Source organism: Ptychodera flava, chromosome 14, assembly GCF_041260155.1.
Source record: "Ptychodera flava strain L36383 chromosome 14, AS_Pfla_20210202, whole genome shotgun sequence".
Taxonomy (NCBI): domain Eukaryota; kingdom Metazoa; phylum Hemichordata; class Enteropneusta; family Ptychoderidae; genus Ptychodera; species Ptychodera flava.
In genome coordinates, this window is record NC_091941.1 from 36,396,743 (window position 1) to 36,409,857 (window position 13,115).

The 13,115-nt window shown below is 40.4% G+C and overlaps 1 protein-coding gene across 1 annotated transcript in view; it reads left to right on the top strand.

Annotated features, from left to right (window-relative positions):
- The first annotated feature begins 814 nt into the window (after window positions 1-814).
- Window positions 815-13,115, top strand: part of LOC139150324 (thrombospondin-1-like) — a 45,625-nt gene continuing 33,324 nt past the window's right edge. Inside the window, exon 1 of the mRNA XM_070722625.1 lies at window positions 815-1,380. The gene's annotated coding sequence lies outside the window, so the exon portion shown is untranslated. The remainder of the gene's footprint in view (window positions 1,381-13,115) is intronic.

Here is a 13,115-nt window from a genome sequence, read left to right on the forward strand (position 1 = left end):
TATAATTGGGCAAAAAATCTGGGTGGTCTATGCTTTTAGGCTGTCCGGTCATTCATGGGTTGTTGAACCATATTTCGCGACAAACTGAGAGTTAATTTGATGTTAAAACACCATTTCGACGGCAATGTTTGAGTTCATATTTGCTCGTATTTTCTTCTATAAGTGCAAGCAATCAGATCCAGTTCTTGATTCAAAACAATATCCGCCGCTTACACCACTCAGTTAGTGAAGAACGGTCTGAAAATTGCTTCGGCAAATTTACAATACATGTTATAATGTTATTTGTTCATTTCCAATGGTATCGATTTCATTACACAGTGCCGCCGAAAGAAACATAACGTATGACGCCTACATACACATTTACGTGCATGACTTCGACGCTTATATACACCTTTTAGCGGCTGACAACCACTTGCTCTGTAAATATCAAAATAGAGAACCCCGCGTATAAATAACTTTCTAAGGAAAAAATTTAAAAGACCCCCCTCGCTGATAAAGTTGAATAACTTTCGATTTCGCGGCATTTGAGCGAATAACTCCTTTTTTTCATAAATTGATGGCAATATAGCAATGTGTACGACCTTTGTTATGCAAATGTAACGCCAAATTGTTCCTGGAATATTAGCAACATGACCACATTGGGTTCTGTCTTGCGATGATGCACAGTTAATAACAACTTCTTCAAATATTAGTCATAGGTTATCAGTTTTGTTCTTAAAATAGCCATGCATCTTATATTTGTTTTTATACATTCCAAAGATTGACGAAGCGACAAAACATTTTCTCAGCGACGCGTATAACTGATGGAAAGCATAGTCACTGAACAGCCAGAGTTTGTGTATGAAGTAAAGTTATAGCGAATACACATAAGTTGGACGCTGTCCTATGCACGAAGCGTCGTGACTCGCCCTCAAGGTGGGAAACATTGATGCAATCTCAAATGAATGTCCTTGTAAGTGTCCAGGCATGGCAACGGCGATGTCATTTTAGAGCACTGGTCAACCAACTTGGAAAAGTTCAGTTGACACAATGACAGAGCACAAAAGCGATACGATCCAGCCAATCGCGTCCTTGCTCTTAAATCGCATCTATGAGACACGACTCTCCGCGGCGGAGCTGCGCAGGCATCAGAATTGTCGATAGCATCTCCGCCCCAAGGGCTAGTGAAGTGGAGCAACATTTTCTTCCTGAAGTGGTTTTTCGAGTGGCAGCGACTCTGAAGACAACTCGACGACTTTCACCGACCCTGGCCCGGCCTGAAGCTGTTTATCAACTTCGCAAATTCTCTGGACTTTTCTCTCGAGAAGAAAAATATTTTCTTGCCTCAAGACGCGGAAGAGAACTTGTTTGCTGAGCGTAAAAACGGAAGCCAATTTGAAGGTAAAAAATACCGATTAAGCTTTTCTAGATCAAAGTATGTCTGCCTCAAGGATCAGTTGCTTGGTTCTTGGCCAAAGTGTAAAGGGAACAGTCCCATGTTTACACAATGCCCTCTTGCATACACTTTTTCCCAAGCTTTGCTAAATCTCTGCTTTACCTGTGGTATTGCTCTCCGTTGGTTTTGATATAAACTAAGCCACAATCCTGATGCCAGCTAAAGGTAGTCATTTTACATCAGACAGACGATCACCAGCTCCAGCTTTTGCACCTATCATTACAACCCCATAGACCGCAATGGGGGATGACAAATTTGTCATCGCCAGGGTAGGCATGTTAATTGCAACATATCTAACCACATGAAACGACTTCTTTTAGTTTGTCCGCGCAATCTATCGCCATCGCTCTGGCGAGATTTCGCTCAGGCCGTGTAATATACACTTTTGACCGTCAGATGTAATACCGAAGTGGAATGGGAACAAATATTTCAGAAACTTAACAATATACGTCCCCCTTATGACGTCACGGTGTGAAAGTGACATTCCTAGGTTAAAGGTTCCATGTATAAGAATGTCCATAGTTCGATATTGCAGTTTGATTTTAATAGGCTGGCACTGCTCATGCTCAGCATGCGCGCTCTCTGTGCTATCGCGTATATTTAGTCAAGGAATTTGAGGAATCTGATTGCGCGATTTTTACTACCTGCTTATGACATCACTAACACTGTATGGGCTTGTTTTCCACAAATTGTATTATAACAGCGTTGCAACATTTCGCTCGCACCCCGTGGCTTTTGGCCGGCTTTCCCTGGCTTTAAAAGGAAAGTACAGAGACTGAACGTCTGGCATTTTGCGCGCTCAAAAATTGTGCGTCATGATTTGCATACATAACGAACTGGTTGCATATTTCTTGTGTAAAATCTAACAGTTTCAGCCAATCAGGTGTCTCGCCATTAACATATTCGACAAAACTAGTACAAACATCTGGGGCGACCGCACTTAGATGGTTTGACTACCGGCGACACGAAACTTGAGAAATGAACTAAAAAATTGTTATAGACGAGACTTCATGCCCGAGAGTCTTTACCATATTAAAGATAAATCGAAAAATCACACACAGTTTTTTTCATACCGTGCATAAATTTTTTTCCGATACTAATTCAAATTTTGTAGTCTTTTCTGGACCGCCCATGATCAGCCGATAGAGGACACCTATTCTACCCAAAGTCCTTCACATTTGAAAAGGACAGAGATACGCAGTGGTCGTTGCAAAGGTGAGCAAGGTGTTTGATCAAGGACAGCCGAAAGCCACACCCAGCATGCGTTGGAATATACTTTGTGCATTCTGCACTGTGCATTTTTTTCTCTCTAAGAAAACCAGCCAGAGAGAGCACTACGGACAATGAAATGTACATTTTACCGTCGATTGAACATTAAAAAATAGCAACAAATTTTTAGTGTCGCTCTAAAATTCCCATAAAATACTGCATATCAGAAGAGGCTATGAATGGGATTATTCTCTGTGTCTCTGGTTCCAATGTTTAAGACTTTTCACTTCGAATAACCTTTAGAAAATGTCTTTGTTGTAATATAGACTACAAGCTTTCATGACCAGTTTTTATAACCTTGCTTTTGCTAAACAACCACGCTTGGTGTGGTCATAACAGTGTACACACTTCAGAGAGACCTCTACAATGTCGCTGCGAGAGAACAAAATCGAATACACGAGGAGATAAACAAATGGACCGGCACTGTTTTGACAAATATTCATTCAGAAGAAAGAATGGGTGTGTTTGCTGCAAGGTTTCCATTTTTTTCCAGATAAAAATAAATGATTCCCTCGGCAGTGTTGGAAACGATTAAAACAACGCTGTTGCTCAGCGATAATCAAAGTTGAATGACTGACTGTAACTCTGTTTGCTAAAGTCGGGGGGAAAGTCGCTCTTTTTATGCTCTTAGTGTCCGAAAAAGTACATAAAATGAAATACAATTGCTAATAACCCGCTCAAATAATGTTGATGTATGTAAGTTTACACTTTGGTAAAGCGATTCTTACTGTGCTCGCTTGTAGAAACTAGAAATTTTGTCATAAGTGGGGGCCGGCTTTTAGTGTAACCAAAGACAGCAACAGAATGAGAATATGAGAGAGAGAGAGAGAGAGAGAGAGAGAGAGAGAGAGAGAGAGAGAGAGAGAGAGAGAGAGAGAGAGAGAGAGAGAGAGAGAGAGAGAGAGAATAACAAGACTGCGTGTCAGCAAATTACAGACTTTAATTGGATATGACCTGATAATGTACGCTCAGTTTGATAATTTAGCAGACCGCAGTCGCTCCACTGCACAGGTTAAAGGGAGTAACTCTGTGCTCAATGTTTGTACAACAGATTAACTGTGTTCAACTATTTTTCCATCTTAACGATCAAGGAGAACACTTCAAAAGAAAGGGGCACATATTCAGAGACGCGTCACACTTTGTCCAAATCTCTTAATTTGAAGCCGTGAAACCATGATTGCATCCCGGGATTGCATAAGCCTTGCGTCAGTGAACAGAAGGAGCAAAGGTTTTGCAGTGTTTTGCCTGTTCAAAATGGAAATCGTAGAAATCGTTGAATCGTCGAAATTATGAAGATAGTATATATATATATATATATATATATATATATATATATATATATATATATATATATATATATATATATATATATATATAAGCATATTGTCAAATACATATATGGTTGACATACACTGACTCGCATATGCCAGATATTCTTCCCTCGGCAATTTGAAACACTTAACACGTCAAACGAATCCCAGCGCCTATCTTATTATTTTAATCTAAGAGGAATGAAGACACATTTTGGACGATTTCCAAGCGATGTCAACGATTTGCCGTGCCATTGAAAAGTACAAACAGTCAATAAGAATGTTGCATTTTTCGTGTCAGCTTGGCCCGGAGACATTGGCACAGACCAGCGCATTACGACCATAGGTGTCACACCCCCTGGGTCAGGTTGTGTAAACACAGAAGAAAAGTTGCTCGGAAACAGTGTATTTGGGAGGCCTTGACTTGAGAACACCAGAGCGTAACCTGAAATTCCGATTACAGGAGTATACCATTTAGTATTGGTTCCTTTCTTTTCCGTTGTACGTGTATCCAACGCCATTAGAGAACCAAACACATCTATGGCGTCAATAGCTTCAAACACTTTGCATTCCTATAACAGAAAAAGGTGGGCGAAAACCGCAACAAACATTCAACGACGTGAGATCTCTCCGGTGAAGTCAACGACAAAGTTGCAGATTAGGGCAGTGGCTCATACTCCTTCCGTGTGGAATGAAACGGTCTACGAAACCTTAAAGTTGAGAGATCGGGAGACAACGACTTTCTTGCCGGCCGGCAACAAATAAGTCCTAACACCATCCAGTTGTAAAATAACCATCAAACAAACATTTATTTTATTTCATTTGTACAGGCTTCACAACGACACAGGATACTTCTGGCATCATGTACATCACAACACCCAAGTGGTCATTTATAAACATAATTCCATCAACTTAGCCAAATATTTTCCCGACATCTACAGTTCAGCTGCCAAGATGAATTAATCAGTGAATGATTACAAGAGAAAGACTGCGTCTTCTCCGCGTAAACTGAGATGATTCCCAATACTGATGTGCTATGTTCAGCAACATTGCTGTAAACACATACCCAATCTTCTTGATCTTGGTTACGGTTTAAGAGTTTTAAGGATTTTCTTTCGCAATGGCACGGTTGAAATAATGCTATGATAATAACTTTCTCGTCATTGCATCATTTGGCGACATTAATGCCAATGTTTTAGCACAACAATGTCTGCGTATTCAAGAGGACAAAAATTACACACTGGAAAAAAATCTTTCATGTAAAAACTATACCTTTGGTGCAGCGCGTGAGAAAGGAAAGTTTTGACCTTGGATATTTGACTTTCGGTACGGTGTCACCTGTATCGCTAATTGGTGTCGCAGACGTCACGTGATCTTGCATCAGCGCTCTTCCTTACCTATCAGAAATGTCGAGTGTCGATGACGTCAGCTGTCGTCCATGCTTTCCTCAGCTAATTAAAGATATAACGACCTTTTAGAAGTTATTTTTTTGGTCAGATAGGAAGGATAACCTTGCCTTCCATGACGTCATCAAAAGTGTTTAGTCGTCTTCACGTTTAGTGCTTTCAATTTCGAAGCTAGAACACTAGCGACGTGCACGGAGAGATATGCATCGTGCGTCGGGCCGAGAAACTGAATGAAATTGTACCCCTAGTCTTGACCACTATAATTGATATTGATTGCAACGGATGCATCTTTTCTGAAGTATATTACATGTCTGCCTGGGATTTTGTGATTCACTAAGCCTCTGGTGGCACTTTCGCCGTGTCTTATTTTCACATTTTTGTGTGTAAGAGCTTGATTTGAAGGGATTATGAGGAAAACTTGCATTATGTTCCATTTTTAAATCTCACACCGAAGAAACACGATAAGAGAGAGAGAGAGAGAGAGAGAGAGAGAGAGAGAGAGAGAGAGAGAGAGAGAGAGAGAGAGAGAGAGAGAGAGAGAGAAATTATTGTTCTTCGGATTTTCTTAGCATAGCTATAAGAGCGGAAAGCGGAATTTTTTAATTTTTATTTTTGAACAAGCAAAAATCTCCCACCAGTAACATTGTTACTGATGACTTGGAGTCTAGATTTCACAAATTGTTAACAATAATAGAGGCATTACATATACTGGCAGTGTTGACAGAAGAAATTCTGAGCATTACCACACACTCCCAGAAAAAAAATAGGAAACAGTACAAATATGCACAACAAATAATTGCAACGCAGAAGAATATATTTGCCGTAATTTCAAAAACAAATATTTCCAAATTTGCTAAAGTAGAAGTGGCGATGCCTAGGAACAACTTAACTATTTTTCCTGGCCTTATATCAAACTACATTCGATGGATTACAACTTAAAAGTAAGCGATCATTGGGTAGACGGTGGAAGTCCTCACTCCTTCATGATATTTTGGTTTTGGTATTCAAAAAAGTAATAAAAGTTAATAGTTTTAACAAAGAGCTATTTGGTTCGAGTGCTCCGTCAAAACGCGACTAAATGTTACTCCGATTATCAAAAGTTACGCGATATATTTTAATGCCCCTTAGTATGGTTGTCTTAAGTTACCGGTACGCGGTGACTCCGTCGTAAGCTGAAACTGTTGTGGTAATTTACGAATCAGCCCGACTCATCTTAAAGACATGGTACATGATAAAAGTAATTTACTGCTCCAGAAATATTTTAAACCTAATCTACTCCGTGGGCAAGCAGTAAGGCATTACACATAACACCCTAGGAAACCGTGTTGAATAATTAACCAATTATTTGGCGTTGACTGGCATCTCGCTTTTCATGTGACCCCAGGAGTTTTTTTTTTAAATTGCAGTCAATAGCAAATAATACTTTAATAATCCCAGTGGCGACATTAATCAGACGGAGTACATAGTTCAGCACAGCAAATGGAGAAATGACCTCAAAAGTGGGCCAAACTGACCAGAGTGACTTGCACAAGTGCCAAATTCCTGAAAGGTGAAGACCCTTTCTCTGCAGAGTGAAAATACAACTTTATCTCAGTGTATAGATAAAGATATAAAATTAAGAAGGAGCGTTTCTCTATATTGTGTGTGAATGAAATGTGACCGACTTCTGCGATAGGCTAGTGGCAAGCTGTTATCTGCTTCATGGTCAAATACTTTAGGGGTTGCAATTTTTGTGGAAGCAAGGTGTTTTAGAAATGAAATCATTTCCAAGGCTGAGCAACCCACTAGAGCTGTTATTCTTGACCTTTATCAATAACGTGTAGTCATACATACCTGTATCCTCCAATAACAAGAGCTGTGATTGGTCCGTCAGGTCAAACCCCTCGTTTCAGTGTCCAAGCAGTGATTACGTTTCACCCTTGGCATGTTCACTGACGTACATGCACCGATAGCAGTACATGTACTTCCAACTACTTTTCGAGTGCGCAAGAAATAAAAACGTGCAAAAAGAAACGGAAGAAATAAAAACGTGCAAAAAGAAACGGACGTCGATGCGATGTGTTTGTTTTCAAAGAAGAGAAGGACAACATTTAAGTATTAAAGCAGACAATTCATTCAAATGTGTACACATGAATATTGCAGCCTTTGGCATGAACTAACCCTTTTGAACTGAAACTAAGTTGGTTGCCTCGACTTTTCCGACTTATTCAGACGGCTTTCCATGGTGTCATTTACTTCTAGCATACTAAACGATGGTGTCTCAGAAAATTAAGGTTTTACTAATTTTTTCCAAAATAGATGGTAAGATAGAAAATGTGTAACTCAAAGATACATGTAAATCAGAGAGTGTAAGGGATACTGAATGTTTTACCGGGGCGTAGGTCCATATTTTGCGACAACGTTTTGACTATTCAGCATCTCAGAATGATGAAATCGCACGTCGTTAACACTGTACCAACTTATTTCGTCTTTTTATCTGTTGGAAGTCTATCTGACTGTAATTGGTCATACGAAATAAAATCTAGCGACCCCGGGGATACTGATTTGGAAATACCGCCGATTTACTCGTCTTCGGGAGGATACTTAAACACATAGCATACTTGTCCAAAACCAGTATTTGACTCGGGGAGCCCTTCACAAGAGACCTGACAAACACGTTTAATGAAGTTGAATAAATGTGTAGAAATATTTGTCTGCGTAACTTTATAACGTGTCAGAATGGATGCTTGCACTTTCCGGCCATCTGTTACATCATTGATTTGTATCTCTACATTATATGGGAACTCAACTGAGCTTGTCACAGATGACGTCAATCCGTCAATCAATCTACAAATCAATGAATAAACTATAGTTACAGTCATGCGGCTTATAGAAACTTTTCTTTGAACGTCCCTTGAGAGCCACCTATAAAGGGTGCGTTCACAAACACTTCTGAAGGGAGGGGGGTTGAGAGGAATTGAAAATAAATTAGAGGACTGTTTCATCTAATGTAAATGACTTTTAGAAATTATCCAGTGTTTTCAGGTTCTGCAAACCCCTACACTACAGTTAGACTGAAGTAATGTATTTTCTATTCCTTCAGCCTTTTTGGAAAGTATGTTATTCCGTTTATCATCGCCCATGGCCATGTTAATCATCACTTGCAAACAAAGTTATCTTTTTCAGTTTCCAAGGTATAGAAATGAATGAAATTGCCCCATGCTATGTTACAGTTTCAGATAAAGCATCTTAGAGAGGGAATACCCCCTCCCCAGCTAAAAGTGAACTGGCTGCCTAATTGTCTCCCTTTGCCATCTATACACAATATTTTAGTAAGAAAACCCTGCATTCAAATATCAGACTAGATATAGTTTTTGTTTATATTGATCATGTACACTATTTTCGACAGGTTAGGTCACCTAGTTTCCATTCTTTTCTTGTTATCAATTTTACTGCTTTCATAAGAACATGTATTTTGCGAACCGCCACCGCCTCTGCAGACTGCAGATATAATTTATTTGGGGGAGGCTTGACAATAATCATGCGTTTGAAGGGGGTTACTTGAATTCTGAGGTTCTTAGGGGTATTTTTAAAAATCGGAGAAAAATATTTTCTAGAGTCTCCCACCCCTCAAGAAGTGTTTGTGAAGGCACCCTTACGCGATGAAATCAAATGTCCAAGTCACTTTAACCTTCAAAGGAAGTCGGCCTTCGACGACATAACACTCCATGACATTACTGATATATGAATGAGATAAATGTAAATAATCATTTTTCGCCAAAATTGACTGAGTCAATTCGTCATCTGTATACATGGGGAATGTTGTTAGTAATTCTAACATTTGAACTTGATTGACAGTTTGCCACTACCGTAGATATGATTTTGGAGTATGGTAATCCCTCCCGCAAGTGTCTGGATTTTTACGGATAGCTTCTTGATAACTACGAAAGAAGTAAAGTAAGGCACCGCTTTCTTGCTTGTTCGCGATATGTCTGTTTTTGTATCGACTGCGCCAACATCTGGATATTTTGGTATTGCTTGAGGCAACGGGATTTATGAGACGGAATTTTTCGATAAGATAACTACTATAGTCCGCCCGAATGCTCGAACACGATACCGCTACTTATACGTTAGCGTTCCTTATCGCAAAGAACACTGTCCGCCCACGTCTTCTCGTCTGTTCCAAGCAAATCATCATAAATTTTCCCATACGTCCACATTTCACGCTAACAGGGTAAAATCCCGCAGGTGCAAAAAACGCGATACCTGTCATCTGGGGGAGGGCGTGCTTGATATCGTTTCCAAGGTCTGGATTTTCAGAAAAGGTAGCCTCTTTAGAATGATTCGAAAAAATCTTATCTATCTTTCACTCTTCCTAGTTTTATGCGCCACAGGTGCAGACTATATGGAAGCGTATTATTATATCATTATACGATTTCATAGGTAACTCTATTAAATAAAGATTATCTCTGATATACCACCCTGCTGATGTTCAAAACAATGCACCTCCTGCATGCGTGACGCACTGCGCGCGAAATTCGGTCAGCGCGTAGCGTAAGTGCGGTGTTCCGTGAGTTTTCGTATGGATGTGTCAAACTGCACGTCGGCTACGCGCTGGCCGATATCGCTGCAGCTAAATGTTTCTGGACACCAACGTGTCAATGTATGAGAGTTGATCTTTTATTTAACAAAATTATGTATAAATCGTATGACTCAAAAAAGGTCATCATTCCAGAAATGTGACATGCGCCTGTAGTTTGCGCAGCACGTAGAGTTAAACCGTGGTTTAGGCTTCCACCTCAGAGAGTGGTACCGGTAATGTGACGTCATGACAAGTGTTTCAGTAAAAGGGTCTGATTGCCCTAAAACTTCCCTTAGCGCACAGCTTTTCTGCATTTCGCTTTACCCACCAGGCTTTATACGGGTTAAAGTTTGAGGCACCGCTGTCCTACATGGCATTTAAAAAAACCAGGTTGCATTCACTTTTAATTATAACTTTCCACCTCACATCTGACCTTCTTCACACATTGTATTGGAAGGTCAGCGTTGAAACCAGGGCCCGATGGCATATTGTTTCATTTGCCTGCATACCTGTCATGTCGCCCTAGAATTAAACACAACACAGTCGGGAATGGGAACATTTACCTGTGTCGTTGTCTGAATCACTCGATGTACTTATTAGGTTATTCCGCAAGACTGGGGTTTCCTAGGTGTTTGGCAGACATGTATACCTAGTATAAAAGTGTGTTGAGAATAAATGACTTATCATTGAGGTCACCCGTGCTTTAATGAAAGACTAACGGAATATCCAAATACTATATAATTTGCACACATCGCACCTCTGCCGCTCCGGCTCGATTTGATTGGCAGATGGTTTAACAGTGCAAGTCAAGCACTCTTGACTCTTCCTAGTGTTTTGAGTCGCGCCTGATCTGCAATAGTGAAGCAAAAACGAGTAGAGAGGGCATCTGACCTCCTTTTCGTCGCACTATAGACTACAGGTGGTAACCGCCAAAGTCAAGTAGTCTCAAAATGTTCCCTACTTTTCTGCTGGTCCGCTTGAGGGGAAGGTGGACAATGGATGTGACGACACCCATTCAGAAGAGGCGCGACTTTATACTCACGCCAAGGATGGTGATTATCTGATGCTCTGTAGCTCTCAGAATGTAAACTCTGACGTTGGCTGCAAATTTAGAGCATGCGTGATGTGGCCTAAAGCATTGGTGTTAGGCGTAAGCGGTGTACTACTTAACAAGTAACTTGCGATAATTGGTGATTGAAAGCCAATGCCAAGTGTACTTTCAAGAACCGTTCGTGAGCAGCTGATATAGTGTACCTTGGCTAGCGGTCCAAATTACCGCAGCGTGAAGACGTGATCGGGCATTTATCGAAACACGTTTCTGATCAATTTGATTCTTTATTTCACCATTCTCTGGTATTCCTTAACGGCTGTGATGGACAGGCAGAGTTAGTCGGTACTCTTTGAAGTGGTTCTTGACTTATATTGTCCCGATTTTGTTGAACAATTTATGGAAAATTTGCTTCCTGGAGACACGTTGCCAACACTTTATCGTAGAAGGGAACACTCAAAAGGATTGTTGAAGCATCGAGATAAAAATCAAACAAGTTTAGTTACTACGTGCTGACATATCGGTATGTTGATGGTATCCTTTTGCACTTTAATCACGACAAGACTGCTCTGTCGTCGGATCAATAACGACGTCCGAGAGAGAACATTTAGGAACAATGACGTCGGAGTCTACATTTACCTCTAAATTTGAGTGTTAGATGGATAGGACTCAAAACTTGTGTAGTAAGACCTTTCAAATAACGCGAGGAAAGATTGAGAGTAGGTATAACTTCGGCGTATAGCGTTTCCAGCGACAAGTACCTCTAAGATGATCATGCCTTTTTCTTTTTTCGGGTACGAAAGTCTAGCCGCATTCAACGCCCTGTTCGGAGACGTTAGATACTTTGTGTCGCAGACACTGAGGTGCCTGGGTCGCCAAACTGTCTGTGTGTCTCTGTAGTTCTGTCGGCAGACAGATTTAAAACAGCGATATACTTCGATGTAATGGGTCAAAGGCTGATGTCCAGAAAAGGACCTGGTCCCGAAAAAAAATTGATAGGTTGACTTTGAGCGTATTAAAGATTATGAGGTATATAGGCGGCGTTGTTTAGCATGAAAACGATATCACAATAACAACTTAATATACTGTCACGTGACAAGCAGGTGGATTAACGGTTTAGAGGATGCCACATCTTTACTGTTTAGATAAGCCTGAATAGCAAACAAGTCAAATAATTCAGCGGTAGTTGCCGAATAAATCAAAGTAGGTCGTCAATGGATACATTTAGCTATAAATTCGATCAGGCTTTGGTCAAAGTAGTCTTGCTGCTTCAATGGTAATGCAAGATGGCTTAACATCATAGGCCTGTATGGGATTCTTGTGCCGACGTTCGGGTGTTGGATATGGTGCTGTCTGCTGACATATTTATGTATAGACACTTTGAGTCAAATAGTTAGGTATCTTGTCGTATCCCTGTCATCTACTTGTAGTCATACTTATAAAATACCATACATTTATAAAATATTTTACACAAAATGTAAATTACGACCCATTCTGCAACGTTGTTCTCAAACTTTCAAAGCTCCCTTAGAGAGTTTTAAAACAGCAAACGGGTGAACGCGAGTTGGGCATACACATTTCACATGGCCAACAATAAATGCGGGATCTGCATTTATATGATTTTGGCGCGATACTACAGAGCCTTTCCTTAAATGTTCAAACTCCGCTTTGACACATGTGATCCTCTGCACCAATCAGAAGGGAGGGGACTTGTTACGCTCCCTATGGCACACATGTATACACATGAAAAACAATTTTTAGCACTCAACGGAGGTTGAGCGGTAGATAACACAAAAGTGTTTACCTGGAGAGTGCTATTTCGAATCTCTCATCCGTAGCACATCAAATAAGAGCTGAATGTTACCCTGTGGGTCATATTTTATTGAGCCATCATAATTGTCTGTATCGCTGGGACCACTTAAGTCCGGCGCTGGCAACTTGATATCGTTAATTAGGAATTCGGTTGACATAAGACTAGCTCCCTCGGGTTTCAGTGCCAGGGTACCTGGATCTTCGTGTACAGAATGCAGAACTTTTAACATGTTGACCTGTGTACCGGTTCGGTTCCTAGTAAAAGCTTGTGCAA